Consider the following 20,507-nt stretch of genomic DNA (forward strand, 5'->3'; position numbering starts at 1 on the left):
CCCTAATAGATCATCTACCCCCAGCCTGTGTGTGTTTCTTTTATGTAAGAGACAGTGCAATGATATTTAGTGTTGAGGACGGGAGAAATTCCCAGCCAAGCACAGGGAGCCTGGGAAGAGAGCGCTTGTATCTGCTAGAGCAATGTCCTGAAATGTCACCTTTCTTTTTAACCTGCCTCCACAGGAAGGTTAGTTCTTTTTTAATGCTGATCTCTAAAGAATGAAATCACGAAGTTATGAGGATTTTTTCAATTACCCTGAAAAACAGGGAAAGGAGGCCAGCAGGGAGGAATCTCACATTTGGTAAAAATCAGGATGCCTCCAAAATACAAAGGTCCCCAAATACTCGAGGCTTGTGTCTAAGCGGTGGGACTGAGCTGCAGCCCGGGTTGGGGCTGTGTTTCCAGTGATGCTCAGGTGACCTACAGTCCTCAGAGAATCACTGACTGGGAAAGAAGCTCTGCTTTCCTTCGGGGTTTTTTTCTTTCTACTGTTTTGATTTATCTCTCATTGTGAGAAAAAAAAAATGCCCGAAAAAGGTATGAAATCTCATACTAGCGGTACAGAACTCAGTGGTCAACAAGGCTTTTCCATGTCTTGTCTTAAATTTGGGAAACATGGGGGATTGTGGATCATATTTTCCAAATACTTGTAGTTATTAGATAAAAGGCAAGACTAAAAAAATAAAAGATCCCTGCTGTGGTGCTTCTACCATACAAACTACTGCTGCCTAGAGGCTTCTGTAATTAAACACTTCAGCATCCAACCCTTGGCAGTCCACGGTGTCTGTGGTACTTGACCAAAGCCATCAGCTAAAGGCAGCAGGCGCAGCAGGGAGCAGAAAGCCAGCTGCAGCCGGTAGGCAAGAACCCATCCCAGTTAACAATGTCAGAGCATTGGCATTTCCAGAAGTCAAAATCAAGTTCTCAGATTAGCAAAGTTTTCTCCCTCCAGTTGCAGGCGTGTGATGGCTGCATCTGCACCGTCAGATGCCCAACCCAAAAGCTCTCTGCTTTCCAGTTGCTCTTGAACTTGCAGCAAGAGGGTGCGATGTTGGCTGTCATGTTGCCTGTAATCACAGCAGAGCTGAGGGTGAAGCATTAGCTGAAGAGGAGGGGGTTTGGTCGGCTGTTTCTGTTTGATGGGTTTTTTTGGGTGGTTTGGTTTGGTTTGGTTTGGTTTGGTTTGGTTTGGTTTGGTTTGGTTTGGTTTGGTTTGGTTTGGTTTGGTTTGGTTTGGTTTGGTTTGGTTTGGTTTGGTTTGGTTTGGTTTGGTTTGGTTTGGTTTTTTTAACTGCAAGAAGTATTGCAGAGCGAGAGGTTTTAATGTTTTATTTAAGGCCACAGTAAGCTTGCTGTTAATTGACTTCGGCACAGGAAAGTGCAGAATTTCTGCAGAGGATTTGCTTGGATCTAAGTGAGGTCAGACAGGGAGACGAGCACGTCTGGTCCCAGTGCAGATAAAATTCCCTGCTGTACGAGCGCAGCTGAACTCCCGCAGGAAGACACCACATGTTGGCACAGGCAGCAAGCGCCAGCAAACCCTCCTCCCTCGGCACTTTTCCAGTTCCCGAGCTTGCTCAGCACAACGTCAGCTCTGTATTAAACACAACCTCAGCTTTGAAGCTGGCTGACTGGCATCCAACCGCTGGCACGCAGGATGCCATCTTTATCCCATAGCCAAAATTACTCACCATTTGCTCTCTGTAAAATTATTTCAGCCCAGTAGCTCCATCAGCTTCTTTATGGTTTCTTAAACAGATTTTATTCTATCAAGGCAAGGCATTTTCTCAAGCCTCAAAATTCTTTATGTGATTCTTCTTTTTTTCTTTATTATTTTTCATATTTTCAATAGTCTTTTATTTTTCAATGGGGAAGGAGATGCGACCACATTTGTAGACAACATCTTGGTGTGGCATTGCTCTTTCTCCCTCACACATGGACCACGTTGGCAAAAGAATCACAGTGAGAACTGACGATTTCTAGAAGCAATAGAGCAGGAAAAACGCTGAAGCAGGAAGCACAGTACTACCCTGGACTGCGACTATAATACCACCAAAGAAATACAGAACTGTGGCCAGGAAGACTGGAAAAGTGTGCCAGAGCCCCCTGCCAAGTTAGCTGAAGTGTCTTGGATTAAGCTAAAAACCCTCTCCATCAGACACTTAGCAGAATATCGAATGGAGCAGGCGGAGGGGGGAAGAACTGGGGAGGTTTTAGCACCAAGCCTGGCAAGGAGGTGGTGAGGCCATTGAAACAGGCACTTGATGGAGTTGCTTTGCTGGATTCTTCATGTTTTCATAGTTTAAAACAGACTAACTACTGGTATAGTTGCTCTGACTGTGTGTAGGAAAATTAATAGCATCCCTGAAGAGTACTTACTACACTAGGTTCTCACTTCTGGAGGCACAAAGCTTTCCCAGGGAAAGATATCCCAAGCATTCTTCCTCTTCTTCATGGATAAATATTTGGGCAAACGCATGGCCAAAAATAATAACCTAACAAATTATTATTCTCTCCAAATAAAAGGTGAGGGGACTGCAGGCTAAAAGCTCTTTTATTTATTTCATCAAACTTCATTGAGGACGCTGAAAACTAATGAAAATTTGTGATTAAATTTGAAAAATATGGCTGAAGAAAACAAAATTTAAACACTTTTGTCAATACCTAAATCATTAAGAGCAGAGATCAACATTTTAGCACTCATTTGGAATTTAATAGACAAATACCTGCCTCTTTTGCTGCACTTTGTATTTTAGACACACAAGCCTATGATTTGCCCGTGTGGATTTTGTATTCATCCTGGACTTCAATATGTCTTTTAAGTCCACCATGAAGCACAACTCTAGAAATAGCACCAGGAATCTCAAGGGAAATTGGATCATGCCAGGGGAGCTCAGTCCAAAGAGCAGATACAGCACAGCTCGAGCAAAATACAAGTAAAGCTTCAAGATAAATGTATGAAGTGGCCTGCTGCTAACTGATATGGGGCTGTTTTTTAAACTGAGGGGTTTTTCACCCTTTTTCTTTCTCCCCTTGCCTCTGAGCAGCATTTTCAGCTGCTTATTCCCCCTGCCCCAACTTCACGTATCTGTGAAATCTGTGTGTGCTCCCAGCTCTTGCCAAAACAGAGATCCTGCTTTCACCCTGCAGACAAAAGCTTATTCAGAAGGTGAATCAAGACAACCTCACAAGACCTGCTGAAAAAGCTTTGGGAACCTTAGTAGGTGGGTTTGGGGTGTGTTATTTTTGTTTCTTTTGCCCTTGATGAAAGAGCCTCTGCATCACTGGTCCAATGCAGACGCTGCTGTCAGTTGTGCACTGTCCCATATGTACACAGCTACAACATGTCAACAGCACATCCATACCCTTTAAGTCTTGCTAAAAGTCAGGTTGATTTGTCTCAAGACAGACTAATAATGATTTTCAACACTGAACACATACACTGGATAATGTGCAGTGGAAAACAAAAATCAACTTTGCCTGAAAAAGCCTCCTCTTTAATGCTTGTACATGTGAATTTCCCCCCGCCCCCTATTTATAAAATATATGAAAGTATTTTTAATACATCAACTTTAGTAGAGATTTGTACTTACACAGTATTAGTGTGCAACATTTGAAATACATTTGTATTTACTTTGATGTGTTATATAGCACCACTCAGTGTATTTGCAGTAACACCTGGTATAGAAGAGGACAGGCAAAAAAAAAGAATCACATTAAGTGCTCTCTATAGATACTGTAAATTCTCTTTTTCTTCAAATTTTACAATAAAACTTGTCAAAAGCTCATGCTGACGATGTCTGTTTTATCCTTCGGGTGTTAGGATTATCGGTGACAGGATGCTGTCTCCCTTTTGTGCTGGGTATAAGTCTGCAATCAATGGCTTTTGAAAACGTCAGCATGCAAATCCAGCTGAAATACAGGTGAAATGATGAGCAAGGCTCCTCTCCACCCTAAAAAAACAGATGAATGTGTTGTTGCACATGTATGCACAAGTTTGTAACTGTATTTGCAGCTGGGAACTTGTGGATCTGGTGGAATAGGTGAGCTCCTCATTTTCTCATGCACTGCGTACTATGGCTCTGTGGTTTTACATTTAAGCTTAGCCTGCCACATCTGTGTATTTGATTTACAATTAGGATTTTGGGCTGGGAAAAAAATTAATCTGTCTTCACATGGAGGTGTTGTGACACTGACTTACAGACGGCTGATTATCAAAATGTCTAATAGCATCTTGGTAATAGTCCTAAGGCCAAACAAACAACCAACCAACAAACACACAAAAAATCCACCAAACAAACCCACAAACAACACCACTTTTGGAAAGCATTATTTGCTGAAACAAATTCCATTTAATTAAGACATGAAGTCTGCACTGAAAGGCATCCTAGCTTGTCAACAATATTAACCGCAGCATATAGTGCTAGAGGTTATGCTTTGCATTAAGACTGCATGGTAAAAGAAAGACAGGATCTTGTTGAAGAATTTCTTAAGTTTTCCTGTTTAGAAAGGCTAAGCTGGTTGTTTTTCTTGAACACTATTTTACTTTAGATGTTCAAATCAGTGCTGATGGAAACATCCCACTTGACAGCTTCAGAAGCTAAAATCCTATCATCTGTACCCTAAAAAAAACCCCCTCATTTTACCAGCATGGGTTGCTCCGCATGCCCTGCCCTGAGGTCTGCAGAGTCCCCATATCCCGGCGGGGCAAGGGCTGTGTCAGCGGGGCCATCACCACTTCTCATAGCTGGATGGGTGTTAGCAAACCCCCCGCATTGTGCAAGCACCTCAGCTGGGCAACTCCGCACCAGAGACTCAGCAGAAATGGTGGGCTCATGCACAGAGGGGTTGTACGCAGAGCCAGCAGCTCAAGGTCCACAGTATCCCATATGGCAGTAAAATTATTCAAGGAGAAATTATGCAGATAGTCAACATGTTCAAGCTGAAATGAAATATGCTGAAGACATCAGCACAAGTAGCAGTTAATTTGTTTTACAGTCAACAAACGCAGCTTCGTTTGTTTTCTTCTGTTAGAGGCCCTGGGGGCCCAGGGGCTGGGGATACTTGGCAATGCTCTAATAAACTCCCTAAAGCTCCTGCTCATGCATTGGTATGTGACAACACTTGGGAGTTAGCAGGGGAAGAAAAGTTCACTAGTAATAACCATTGTGCATGTAGCACTACACTTTATCCACTAACAGTCCATCTGCTGGTTTTCCAGACGTGCTAGAGGGCATTTAATTGAGGCAGATTGGTTTTGGCAAGTGTGGGAGGAATAAGGGCAGCAGAGAAGGTGCTATTTTTAATTACTGCAGTTTCGATGCCAGGCTGACTCCCAGCTCCTGCTGCTCCCTGGCAGTTTCCCTGGATGCGATGGGAGCTGCCCAAGTCTGGCCGCTTTGCAGGACTTGCCTCTCCCGGGCAAGACGTGGAAAATTCTCTGGTCCATGTCATCGTTACAGTAAAAAGGAGCAAAAAGGACAATTAGCAGATGCATTTACCTGGTATTACATTAAAAGCAAGAGTACAGCAGTCTTCAAAGCAAAATCAACCACTGTCCGTCCAATAAGAGTCTGCTGATCGCTGCAAGCCAGAGATTTATAACCAGCTTTACATTGATTAGCACCTTCTACTGACACCTTAGTGAGTAAGAACATCAGCAGCAGGTCTGCAGACTCCAGTGGTCACAGTATCAAACAAAACAGATCAAGCACAGGTTTTTGGGAGCTATAATCAGGTTTGTGTCAAACATCCCTTCAAAATGTCATCAAAGCAGAATGGAGGCTGAGACAGTCTTCACAAAACCCTGAGTCATGATACAGAGTATGTTAAATTTGTACTTATTTAAATCCTTCCAGCAATAAAAATCAAACCCACTGGTAGTTGTTTCAAAGTGTTTCCTTAAGGCAGCCAAACAAACCCCTGAATTACCATCTGCAGCAAGCAAAATGCAGACACGCTATTAAGCTGGGCTGTAAATATTACTGAAAAGTACACACTGATCAATAAATTAGGGGCTGTAGTGGGAACAATGTTAACACAAGCCTGGAAGGAGATGCTCACCTATTTATTTGCAGTGTTGCAAATAACCTGTTTTTATGCAGTGTTGCAGGAGAGACAAAAGAGGCAGCTGATGGATGCCAGGTGTGTAGCACACGCTGTTCACTAAACCATTGAGATGGCTGCCAAGCACCTTGCGATCAATGGGCAAGTGACAGCCGGGAAGATTTACACTCACTGTCACACCTCCTCGGGAAGGCTGGGGTGGTCCGGAGCCTGCTGAAAACTCAGGGCCAAAAAAAGTCCAAGGTCAGCCAGCCCTGGGTACATTCCAGGGTTTCCATTCCATCACTAAAGTGAATACAGCATCTTCAAGGTTTTGCATAAAAAAATAACTGGAAGGAGCAATAGTCTTCTGAATATGGAACAATCAGTAGGAATACTGGATTTGCCAATATTTCAAGTATTGGTGAGGGTGAAGCCATTTTTTAAATGAAAAAAAATTCTACCTGCAACCCTTAAGATGGTTACTAGCAGTATAAATAATACGATCACTAATAGCTTCAATCCAGCATGTGGCTATTGATGCCCTTAGTTCCCTCTGAAGACAAGGTGCTGCATGGTAAGTAAAGCCCTGTGGGATGTGAAGCAGATGTCCTGCTCCGGGACAGCGTCAGTGTGTCCTGTGCCTCATGGGCTGTGCTGCTGAGCACATCAGCCTCAGCACCAAGCTGTAATTAACTGCAAAAAAAAACCCCAAAAGTTTAAATCAGCATGCTTTTTTTCAGAAAAAAATATGCTTTATGTTCACTGCATGGGACATGCAATTCCGTCTTCTTACAGTAACAGATACTTTAGCTTAGCAGCATCAGTTCAGTGAAGGTGATGTTGAAATCTTCATTAAACTCATCATTCCCATAATAAATAGACACAAAAAAATAATATTTTTAATGCCTTAGTGGGTGAATTTTAAGTTAATTCTTTGTCCCATTTTATTTACTCTATTTTTGGTTGTACCATCACATAGTTTAGTTTATTTATTTAATGACAGGGCAAGGCAGCAGCCTCTACCGTATTTTAGTAGGCCATAGAAGTCGTGTATGTCATGTGCATTAATTGTTCCTATTAGGACAGTGCAAAAAAGTGTCCTGTGATAACAAAAACATCAAGAAATGGCTCTTGTGCCTTTACTCCAGAGGCAAAGAATGGATTGTGGTTGTAAGGTGTAGCTTGGGCTTGCATGTACTCATAACCTTAGAAGGGCAGTCTAGGATCGTTTCAGTTAACAATAACTGTATAAAAATAAATCCAGCAATTAGTACGGCAGCTGGAGGTGTTGCATATACAGGTTATACAGAGATGTAATAATTGCATTTCCCACCCTCCCTGGTAGGTTTGGTTTGCTCAGTCCCAGTATGGACCAGTCAGGTGTTACTCAAAGGTGGCCCCATGGGTGCCCCAGGACTGGAAACGCTGACTGGTTCCACTTTAGTAGAGCAAGTCTCACTGCATTGACTTGATGTGTGACTGCAGGAATAAGGAGTGGGGAAAAACAAATAAATTTTAGTAGAGATAAACAGAATTTACAAAGCTGTCATCTCTAGCAACTTTGGCTTTTCAATTCATTAAAATTCCAGACAAATTAGATGTTTGTATTCATTTAAAATAATTTCTCTTCCTTGACCTAGCTTAATTTATCATTTTATGCCTTTCTGCAGTGCTTAGGAGACCTGCTGTTTACATGAACCTAAATATTCGAGGAAAATATCAAGCAGTTATAATTAACAACATGGTACATTAAAACCCAGCACCATAGCTTCCCTATGGCTATTTTTGCCAAGACAAACACAGAGTATTCTCCTGCAGACGTAGGATTTGTATTTCTTGTAGTATTAAAGTCCAGACATCTTGTGACAGCGGTTTCACAACTAACACCTGTATCTCAGGAGTTCAACTGTAGTCACTGCAGCGAAAAAGAAACACCAAAGATGAAATCCTGCACCTCAACAAAAACTAATCCTTTTTCAAATATTCTTTTCTAATAAAAACCCGCCATCATTAATTACTTCAATTTTGTATACATTTTGGAATTTTGTGTGCTTGTATGAGTAGTTACATTTTGGTGACGCAAAGTGCTATTTATATTTTGTACATTCAAATATTTTCAGAAAGGAGAGGCTGGATAATCAACAAACATCTACCCAAACATTCATATCTTCGATTTCAAAAGTAAATTTTTGTTGACACTCTGAGAGGTCTAACACAGAGCAACATTTGTGCACTCAAAGTTAGAGGTAACCCAAGAGTAAGCCTCTCTCATAAATGCATTTTTCATTTCCCCATCATCAGAAACAGATAGTGTCAATGAGGAGTACATAAATTGTATTTATCCAGCGGGCTTAAGCAAAGACATAACGAATCCTGCTGAGGATTTGATATCTTCTTTTTAAATGACGTGTATTAATGTGGTTGTCAGGTGGAGAGAAGGATAAGGAAAAGATCCAGGACTTCCCCAACATCTTGAGGAAATTAGGGACAGAATGGAATAAACCAGTATAGAAAATACAAATATTAACTACCTGAAGGTGATACTTCCTGCATAACACAAAAACATTAAAACTCTAAACTGCAACAAAACCTAACACTCTCACCAAGCAGTTTACTTACATAAATAGCTAATCTGGGTACACTAACATGGTCACAAAACATCCTTTCCAGGATGGGTCTCTATGAGATGCCAGCAAAAGCCATCACTGTGGTTTGACAAGAAGGGAGTACACATACATGTGCACCCTGCATTGGAGAACAATAGCCACACAGCACAAACAATAAATGGAAAGAAGCAAAATGTGTATATATATTTATCTATACAGATATATAAAATCAAGTCTCTCTCTGAAGATAATGTGGATTTTCATTATGTTTAGCAGCAAAGGGTGTTCTTTCCTGTATTTCTCCCACAGTACCAAAGTCTGTAACGTGGCATTGCTGCTGTTTCAGCCCTTCCTTACTGAAAGCTTTTTATAGAACACTTAATTTAAATGTACACTTTGCTGCTCATGGCAATGAGTTTCCCAGGTGAGAAAGCTGACTTCTGACACCACAACTACCATCTGTTGACTGTCTGAGATGTTCAGAGGGATCTTGCCATGTAGTCTGATTTGATTTCTGCCTGAAATCCACGCTCCTTTCTTTGGATGACATCCAGAAAACACCTGTGATTTTTCATTTTGAAATACCATTTGCAGCCTACTACATGCTGACTTGGGTGTTAAGAAACCTCTGGGGAACTGAGTGACATCAGCGTGACCAATTTGTCATAATGACTACAAAAATTACAGGCTAAAATGTACGTAACAGCATTACAGTAAAAGGAGGGATCACTTGTTCTCCCTTTCAAATACGTGAGACTTTCTGCTCCAGCCCAAGACCCTCTCTCACCCCATGCTGAACACGAAGCAGAAGGCGATGGGCCACGGCACAGTTTGCAGAGCATTCCCAGGTGATGGACACAACCTCTTCCATCCCAAAGCCTGCAAAACCAAGGTCAAAGACATAAGCAAAAAAGTGCTCAGAGAGGAGGAAGTAGGTGGCATTTGGGGCTGGACTAGATGACCTTTGAAAGTCCTTTCCAACACAAACTATTCTATGATTCTATGATTTTATCAGATTTGACAGCAGAATGGTCAGTTAGGCGTGGAGAGGAGAATTAACTAAGGATTAGTAAATAAACATTGTTTTGGCCATCAGCTAAGCCTACGAACCTCCGTGGTCTGCTTGGAGCATTCCTGTTTGCACCGCGATGTCTCCACAGGCACCTGGCAGGAGATGGACCTTGTGAGAAGGGACATGTCAGGGATCTGGCAGCAGCGCTGGGCTCTCGACCACGGAGCAAGCTGCCAAGAGCAGCAGGACTCTGTTAGGTGACAGGTGAACAGGCAGACGGACAGGTATCCACTGAAAAATATCTATAAATAGAAGTCATGGTCCAGTGAGTTCTCCCTGGTAAGGCTATTGCAGTCGACCTCTAGACGTGTCTGGGTGTGAGCAGAGGTCTCATTTTCATGTTCAGTAGCTGTTCAGAGCTCAGAAAGGGACCTCTGTCACTCTGGCTTGTAATATAATAATATGTGTGTAATATCTGAAGATCTCTATTAAATTAGATAACAAATAATTAGATAATTTTAATTTACTTTATGAATCTTCCAGAGAGTAAAATGCTTACAGGCAGCTAATGCAATAAACTTACTTTGTAAGCGGAGGCCAGCGTCTGTTACAATGAAGAGTCTGCAGCACTCATCAGGATTCTGCGCACACTCAGCTGTAGTTAGAGTAAATGTATCATTAAGTTGGTATCCTTTCCCATTCAAAGCACACTTTTCAAGATTTATGTACTGCAGACAATAAGATAGCAGGAGAATCAACTCGCACTTGATTCTTTTTTGCATTCAGCCCCCGTCCCATGGCAAGATAATGTTAATAAAAAGGGTAAGACAGAGCATGGAAGTTGGGTCACTTCTGTGCATGGCAAAGAAATAGTTTCACCCCCTCATACATCCGATGGCATGATAAAGGCAGAAGCTGTGCTAAAAGTACATTGTTAAGGTCACAATATCAAGCCCTCAAAAATCAAGAAACTTCGCCATAAACCTTTCCTTGCATACAGATCGCTGTCAGAGATGCAATTGGGCCACAGCCTGCCCAGAGTAGGCAAAAACCTGGATTAATATGCCTTCTAAAAAATCTTAAATATCTCAGCTATGTGCAAACTGCAATTTTTCCAAAGTCTTGTAGAATCAACAAATTAGGCAAACAGAACTGACAGAAAGGAGTATTCTCGATAAAGAAATCTACTCTTATCATGGATGTGACATCCAGACCTGAAGAGTACTATAAAAGATCATCAAAAACATTTATTTTTGCTGGGGCAAAACAATGTCTTTAAGGGACCATGTACAGCCACACACCTACCTTTTTCAAAGTTACAATGATATCCTATTTTCAGAAGTGACCAGCGATTTCTTCGGTACCCTTGCTGTTTGAATGGTAGAGGAGCCTGCTTTTTTGGAGGATGAATGCTTTATTGCCATTGATGCAGCCTGTCTATATTTGTAATTGAACTGGCAATACAGTATAAAAATAAAACCAAATCAGCCGAGCAACGCTATTGTGCATCTTAGCAGTAATAGAAAACCACATTGTCCCTTCAGGCAGATGAGCATAGCACTAAAGATATCTCCAGATGTCATTTATGTGCAAGATCCATTTTTATTGTAATTTAATCTACCGTGTCAGTCACACATACAAACTCTGTCAATGGTCATCACAAGAAAATGAGCTTTCCTTGCTGTCGGATTTTGCAGTCGTTGACTTCCTCATTTAAAGAGAAGTTAACAAGGTAGTATTAATGGGCAGGAGTTGGTTAATAAGCAGTTTATTTCTCTTGGTGGGAAAGAGAACCAGCCCCAGAACAAGCACAGAGCTGCATCATCCATGTGCTTGGTGTGGGCGAAACTGTTGGCAGATCCACAGTAAGTTGGTTGGGAAGAAAGAGTGTTGTATCTGCACTTTCATTAGCAATTATGGGCTCTTATAATTCTGCTTTTCTTCTTTTTAGATTCTGGGGCAAGTCCCAGTGAGGGTCACTAAGAATATGTGCTTTCAACTTTGTCTTGATGTCTTCCCTTCAAGAAGATTAAAGTCTTCTGGAAGAACTAACTTGAATAGCATGAAATAAAGCAAAATGATAAATCAACATGGGAGCCACACGATGGTCACCTACACAAAAAGATATCATCTGTGGTGGAAAAATCCAGCAAAGATAGTTGATTGACCCCTCCAGACAGAGCTACTGGAGAGCCACCCTCCATGCTGAGCCCTAGATAAGGTCCAACCCAAGCTTTTTGGCTTCTGAAAGGTGTCACTTGCTCCACATAAGGACACAGAGATACTGGCGTGATGGATGGCCAAGAAATCCTGAAGATCATTCCATCCTAGGCTAGAAGTTATTAAAAATTCCTGGGTCTTTCAACCACAAGGAGACAATCCTGTATATTCCCTACCCTTTGTCTGGTGGATGGGAAAACCCTGTGTGTCCTGTGTCCTTCTCTGGGCAGTTACCCACAGAAGCAGATGGAGGAAATGTGTGAAATTCACTTTGTGAGTTTTCAAAGTAAAGTTCAGCGCACTTCTTAACATGGACCTTGAGATCAGCATTTGTCATCATGCTTTATGGAGGAAACAGGCTATTTTTTAACCTCTTTGTTCTCCTGGTCTTGGAAATATGTCTCTTCCCCCGAATTTACAGAAAAGTCTACAACTGCCCATACTCAGAGGATGGCAGATGTTACTGTGTCCTGAGGCTTACATCTTACTGGAAGGGCGTTAGAGAAGATCTGTGTCCCCAACCTAAAGCACAGGCACATCTGTCTTGACACTGGACCTAGAATTTATCCATGTATTAACTTATGGACTCAGTGATCACAGTGCTCTTACTATGAAAATTGGGTTGAATATGGGGCTTCAAGCTCCAGATTTGGACCCGTTAGTTCTGGTTGGGTCAACTGGCGTAGAAACATATGTAAAAGAATTCCTCAAAATAACTTGCAGCCTCATGGGCAATTCAGAAAAGTTGCATATGATTCCCTTATGTGCAGAAAACCCTGTATGAGCTGTGACATGAGGTGCTGGCGGGGGGGAGGAGGTATCAGCTTAAGATGCACTGAAAATTTGATAACTGGATTAGGCACAAGAAAGAATTTCCTGAGGGGGGAAAAATTCACATCTTCTCTCCTGAGAATGATTTCTAGACCAATCTCATTTATTATGCATTCATTTGTTAAGTAAATATTCATGATATATAAGTGCTAGTGTCACTTTAATATTCTGATTAGCATGGTATGTCTTCTCCTCTGTCTAGATAATGGCGAAAGTCATACTAATTGAAGTAATGTTGTGTGTCAAATGATATAGAGCTGATTTACTTAAGACTTGAATGTCTGCTCCAATTAACTTCCAAAGTAAATTGCACTGAAGCTCCTTTTTCTTTTATGAAACAGAATACATAAAAAGTATGAGCTGCAAAGCAAATGTGCCAAATTTCTCTTATATTACCTCTCCACGTATTCACTGACCTTCTGCCAGTTGTTTCCAAAGCAGAGAGAAGCCTGCAAAATTTGAAACAGTTATCTCATCTCCTGCAATAAATTCATATCTATTTGCAAACACAAGATCAGTGTGTTGTCTAGTTCAGATTTCAGGATTTTCTGTACACTGTACAGCTGTTACAGCAAACAGCCATTCACGAGAGGAAAGAAACTACGTGGAATAAAGGATGCAAAAGATATAAAGTCCAGATGGTGGAGTGAAATAAGATCATTGTGTCTAAACTGCTTTCTTAATTGTTCCTGGATGTGTTTATAATCCGTCTTTATAAGTCACATAGAAAAGCAGCACTCGGGTGGGTTACCACTGAAGGCCTGACCTTGTTAACATCCACTGTATCTTCTCATTTGGACTAACATTACTGGGCTGCTCCTGTGGTTTTTGCAGTTCAGAAGTGCATTTGGAAAGTAGTTTACATGACAATCAAGCATCAATTTCAGGACAAGTGAATGGAATGAATCATGAAATAAAAGGAAATATTAACTGGGCACCAACAGTAAAAAGAGAATTATTTTGGCAACATCAGTTTGTAATTAAATTAAATAGAACAAAATATTCAGTGGTTGCACAGATATTACTTAATAGGACAAAAGCATGAGAGACCAGAATCCTAGTTCATTTTATTTTTAGATAGCAAAACTACTAGTTCAGTTGCCAGCACACAGCTTGTATCTCAAGCCTATAAAAATTCATTATAGGAGACCTTATTCAGGCCCTGACTGAAAACACTTCAGTACAAGCTGTAACTCCACGCTCAAACCTAAACTCACCCATACTCACAACTACATAATCTCTGAAACACCAAGCACTTCTTCACGTCACAGTGATTTGACGGGAAATTTAGATATCGGCTTCACCACTTTGCTGAATCAACTCTTAGGAGATCTTCTGGACTTCCACAATCTGTAGCGTCAAATCCCAGGAAAGGATTTATACAATCTCTGCAGTTTCAAAATGCAAGGAGTCCAGGAGGGGATGGGTGTGGGTGCCAGGATCCCGCGGGCTCAGCTGAGGACCAGCACCCTTCGGCCCCAGCTGCTCTCCCGCTGCATCCCAGCCCCTCCTCAGCAATTAGGACCTCTTTAAATTCTCCTGGCAACCCAGAGGTACCAGAGAAGGAACAAGTAAATATTTAATCTACTGTCTGAGTTTTAACTGGTAGTTCTAGGAAGAGCTATTGAATTTCTATCTGGAAAGATGATTTGTGTGCTAAGAATATCAGAATCTGATGCTCACACAGGAATGTTCAGAACAGCGAAATCTCCTCAGAAATACTTGAATTACTAGCATTTCAGCTGGACTCTAAAGGACTCTTGCCTGAGCCAAGGGTACTTTATCAGTATTCATGCAATGGACCAGTCGGGGAAGCTGCAAACATACCACTGATTTTCAAAGCCAGGAATGAAGTTGATTGGCACCGATCAGCCCCCAACAGCAATATCAAATACAGTTTAATCAATAGCAGCTGACAACACTGGAATAGCTTTGGAGATGCAGATGTGCACCCAACCACATGCTCTGTCAGACTGGAGGATATCGGCTCGAGTGCAAAGGGGACCATGCTCCAGCTCAGCTCCAGCGGCATAACCTTCGAAAGGACAGAAACGAAGAGACTTAAACCTGAACTTCCTTATTTTTAATTCAGTTAATTCCTCAGGTTACTTTAATTTAGTAATTTGTATTTAATTTCTTGTTTGAGGGGAGAAGAGGATGAGGAGAAGCAGATGTTGCCCCCTGTGGTCTGTAGAACAAAAAGAGCCAAGAGAACTCCTCCGTCCGTCTAATTGCTTTTTTATTAAGTAAAACAGATGCCAGGAAGGTGGTGAGAACTGAGGTATGTCAAAACATTAACTTCTGCTGTGTTTTGGCTTTGGTTTGTGTTGTTTTTTTGCTTGTTTTCATTTAGACTTGAATTACCAGTAGAAAATAAGATTGAAAATAAGGTAGTAAACCTGCTTTCTCTTGCAACCATTGAATATGCAGTAAACATCTGGTTTTTATCTTTTTTTCTAATACGTGAGAGTGGAATGTAACTAGGGAATTTTTGCAATAAAGCACTGATTTTTCTAAAGGATGTTTAAACAGAGTTTTATTTATGTGCTTCGTCTGTAAAAGATTGGTGTTTCTATTTTATGTAGAAGTTCAAAGTCATAACTGCTAAAAAAGGTGCAGGACTGATTTAATACAGGCTGACATATATACAAGTTTTGGCCACACTATTTGAAAACTTGTCAAATAGTGTAGCATTTTGAGATATCCTCTATGCAGCTTGCTATGGGTTGAAAATGCAAAAATTGCCTTAAGTCGCAAAGCATTCGGAAGCAGGTGTGTTCTTCACCTGAGGGGGTAGGAAGGTAGGAAAGAGAAAACACATTTTTCAGGTCTGTTTGGTTTTAGCCATTTCGTCAGATCTGTCAAACACATTAATAGAGTCAAAAAATGTGAAATTCTGTAGCAACAGATATATAAATTAAATGGGGAATGGCCTCTTCCGAGCATGAAAATCTATTAATCCATTTCTAGAGCTCTTTGGCTCTGGCAAAACAAATTTAAGATGAGACAAATGAGATTGCTATAAATGTCCTTTAATTGTCATTGTGAAACGAGGAAAGCTGAGAGGCTGAAGGAAATACAGAGGGCTAATCCAGAAGAAAATTTGGTAGAGATCCTCAAGATCTCTTGGCTACACATCTATGCTGAGAAATAGTTTGACTGTTCCTGCTGCACTTTTCCAGCTGGAGCACATGCTGATCCTACATCTTGTCTATGTAAAAATCTTTTTATCTACTTGGATTTAACTAGTTCAAGAGCAGGGTGAGCTGTACCTTCCCCCTGCTCCAGGGGATCAGGGATGCTCAGACCTCAAGGTTTGCAGGAGATTTTTTTCTGGTAGAGAGGAGAGTCTATGTGGAGGAGGCAGTCTGCAGGCATTAACTGGAAGGAGAAGGGTCATAACATTGCCCTGGGAAAGTGTGCAAGCATCATATTTTTAGGGAAGAGATCATTCTGCTGGAAGAAAATGACACTGCTTTCTTCGATTAAAAGAAAAGAGTATTTCAAATCACTAAAATATGCAAACCATTCTCTTCTGTTCCACTAGCTCCAAACCGTAAAAATTTACAGCTGAAGCCAACTCCATGGTGAGTTGACGCTGGTAAAGGAAACTAGACCATGACTTGTTATGTAAATAAGCTCGTAAAAGTCTTGAGATTTTACACGAAAATCAGATCTGCAACAACCATTCTGCCTTAGCTTTGTGGATTGTTTAATTTGTACATACAAGATTATGTGTTATTATACAGAGAAGGCGTTTTATAAACCTTTAAATGATCAATCAGTTGAACAAATAAAGCATCTCTGGCGACGCCACACCAACCTTTTAGGAAGCGTCTCATCCTTCTGTCATTAACATAATCAGCTTGAATAATGTTTTCACAGCAACTGCCACCAGTGGGTCAATGTCTGCTGTTAGCAACCTTTCCTCTATGGATCATGAACACCATAAAGCATGAGACAGCCCCCGAAGACAACGCGTGTCAGGAAACTTTCCCCAGCATCGGTGCCAGGCTGCTTTAATGCGGCACGTATTGTGACAGTAGGTTGTCAAGGATCATTCAATGCAACAACAATTTACTGTCTCAGTGGGAGTTTTCTCATTTTGAGAAGTTCAGCAAGTGTTATAAATCTGTAAATTATATCAGGCATAAGAGGAAAGTACATATATACCAAAGTGTTTTGTAACAAATAAAAGTTGTAACTGCTGAAAAACTGCTTTTTCAACTCCTATTTCCTTTTCTTTTGTTGTTACCTTTTGGCATTGGTTCACATGGGGTCAAGCTGGCACAACATTCAGGCTTTAAAGCAGTTTGCTGTGGAAGAAATGCCAGTAAAATGTTTTAGAACAAGCAGTACTTGGCCACTAAACTTAATTAGAAGCAATGTGATTTAAACCCAACATCCAGGGGTTACCTGAGGGCGTGAAGGTTAATTGCAATTGTTACTGTATTACTTTCCAAACTCAAATTTTCATTCCTTGTGTGCAATAAATCCTGCTAAGTCAGGATACAAAAAATAATAATAATTTTTAAACAAATCTACATACAAGACATGCACTTTCTCTGATTCAAATATAGGAAAGTGTTCTGCAGAAAACACCTTTGCACAGTTGGAAAATAACCTACTTCATAGGTTCGTGGAACTGATATTGCAGAGTTCAGGCTTCAGGGCAAGCAAGGGGGCAGGACCCACATCTCACTCCCAAGGAGGAACCCAGAGATGCCACCAGTGCAGCAAAGAGGTTTCAAAGCAACAGGTTCCCTAGGAAATGTAACACCGCAAAGTCTTCCATTGTGATTAAAACAGACATTTGTCTCATAAATACATTTATGGGGTTTGTATTTTCTTATGCAAAATACACGCATAGACAGATTTGTCACAGAAGTAAAAGAAAATTCCTCCTTATTTTAACAGCAATAGCTGGTGCTTACCTCCAGCTTAGAGATTTGCATCCTCTGTTGGGTGGCTTTGCAATAATTTGGTCACTTCTTTTTATCACCAGGCCTTGCACAGTGAAACCATCAGCTTCTCCAGAATGGGAAAATGAGCTGGGGCTTCCTGCGGGCTAAGGGGCAGCAAGAGGGCTGCTCAGCCTTCATGAAAGGCACCGGTCCCTTGGTAAGCAATAACGTCAGATTTCCTGAAAAATATAGTTTTACTGAATAAACAAACAAGGAAAAAATGTATTGATTTGAAAATAAATTCTGCCATATTTTTAAAATTCTTTTCTCCTGCCATTTGAGGTAGCAACCATGTAAGTCTCATGTTTGGTACTCTAACATACAGTAAATTACTGTATTTAGTCTGCAGAATTTAACATGATTTATGCAATCAGGAGTTAGAAAAACAAACCCCACCTCTGTTTTCTCTTCTTGGAAGCATTTCGGTTATTCCCAGTTTTAGTTATTGTCAATTCTACCAGTGAGATCAGCATATTTAAAATTCAATCAGCCTTCTCATTTAAAACATTTCATGTGTGTGTCACACTAACAATCAACAAGAGTCCTGAATTTAACATCTGTTCCTACTAGTAAATGGTTTTAATTTGAGAACTGAAAAAAAATATATAAAGTAATTACTAGGCACTCAATCACAATGAATAATGTGTTTGCTACCAGCAGTTCTGTCCTGTCAGCAAAAACTCTGAAGAGGCAGAGTGGCAGAAAACTGAAATCGCTAGAAACTAGGAAAAAGAATCAACATACGGAAACCGGGAGCAGGATGCTGCTGTGCCCCCCACCAGGGCAGATGCCGGGGTCATTGCTGGGGAATGCGCACCAGCCGGCCGGCGGGTACCAATGATGTTGTGTTGGCTTTTGCATCCCATCACGCCATTCCTCTGCCCATATTCCTGCTTGCCTTCTGAAAACAGGTTTGGTTTTATTGCTGCAGAAGGCAGGGAGGGTACAATGGCCAAAGCTGTGGCCAGGTCCCCTGCAAGCAGCCCACCTCTCCTCTTGTTTTGTCCAACACAGCCCACTCCCATCATTTCCTCAGCAAATATTATTCATTTTGCTAGATGCTGACTTTTTTTTTGAGTTGAACCAGTATTTTTTCTGCAAGCAGTAAAATTGGTTCACTCAAGAATCAAAGGAAAATCTGAAATAAAATAGCAGTAAGCAGGTCTGTGCTCTACAGAGCAAGTCCTGCCCAGCGCTTTGCATACAACCAGATCTGATGCCCTCCAGCAAAGATGTGCCTCTGCCACGTGGCAGGGAAAGCAGAAATAAATAGATATTGCAAAGCAAAGTCCCGCAGAGGCTCCTGGCGCGGGAGCTCTGGGGCTGCTCAGCTCAGACCCAGCCCTCGTCCCTGGAGAGCGCTGGGCTGCTGCTCCAGAGTCACTCTGCAGTTCCCAAGGGAGACGCTGTCCTCCCACCAGCCCCACAAACAAATTAAAAATCACCTTGTTTTAAAAACCCTGCATAGATAGACATTATACAAACTTAAAAAAAAAAAAAAGATAATTATTTTATCTAAGCATGTCGCGCCACTTGGGTTTTTTTTAAAATCAAGATTCAACAATTCAAAGAATTACTTCTGTCCTTCTGAGTATTAAAACCTTTAATGTTGAAGACTTCACTGGGCTGGAGACATTTTCACCCCAGGTGTTTCTGGAGAATACAGGACTAGATGGCAACAGTCCTTAGAGAAATTACCAAATTCTGTGAAAAATTACCAGTTTTTAAGTAACCACATCCCTCTCAACATTTCTTTTATTCCAGAAGTAATACTGCAAATTCTTCCATTGTAATTATTTTAACCATGGTTGAACAGCAATTAAATAATAAAATATCCTGAGCCCCACACATTCTCTCTGATGTGAACATTAGTGATACCAATTCCACTGAAGGCAATGCTGAAAAAAAAATCACTGCTTCCAGCTCATTGGACTTAACCCCCCAAAAAATTACATATTTTATAGAAACATCTGATGATGATTCACTGTGTATTGAGGAGGAAGGGGAAAATACAGAAGAAAACATAGGACAGATTCCAACTAATTGCCATTACACTGATGGCAAATCAAAGCAGTGAGCCAAAAGATTGGTTTGAAGTGTCTAGAAATAACTTTTTATTGCCCAAATGTTGTTTTGTTGAGCTTAACACAGGCATCTTTTGCTGAGTGCTTGGTAATACCGAAATAAGATCACATAGCATTTTACTCCTAAGAATTAGCGCTCGTGAAGGTGACACGGGAGTGAGTGGATGCTCTCTGGTACAACGTGATACCTGTATGAGACTGGACACATTCTGTTGCTCTCACTCAACAGGTATCCAGCCCTGCTTTGATGTTAATATCAAATCATATATATTGATATTAATAAACTAAACCTCACGCAATGCTGCAGTCAGTCAGGGCCGTATCTGGCACAGTTATATCCTCTGGGTGTACATAAGGGTGCAGACAGCCAGCACTGCCAAGATGTTAATATTGTTTGGACATACATTTTAGCTTTTTAAAAAGATGTATTTTTAGTACATCTTCAGGCACCAGAAAACAAATGGAAACAAACTGGTAATGATTTTGAAATATGGTGATATAGAAAATACATATGCACTCCTTTTGGTCTCAGAAGTGAGAAAAATATTTCATTTCTCACATTTGCTGGCAATGCTCCATTTGGTTCATAATATAGACGTATGATTTTGTACTTTGGATCTGCTCAGTCAGATGCACAACACAATTCTTAATTATTTCAAAATTATTTAAATGAAACAATAAATTTAGTATTTGATGCAATGCGGCTGCCTGACCCAAAGAAATATGTGGTTAATTATCAT

Source organism: Patagioenas fasciata, chromosome 14 (genome assembly GCF_037038585.1).
Source record: "Patagioenas fasciata isolate bPatFas1 chromosome 14, bPatFas1.hap1, whole genome shotgun sequence".
NCBI lineage: Eukaryota > Metazoa > Chordata > Aves > Columbiformes > Columbidae > Patagioenas > Patagioenas fasciata.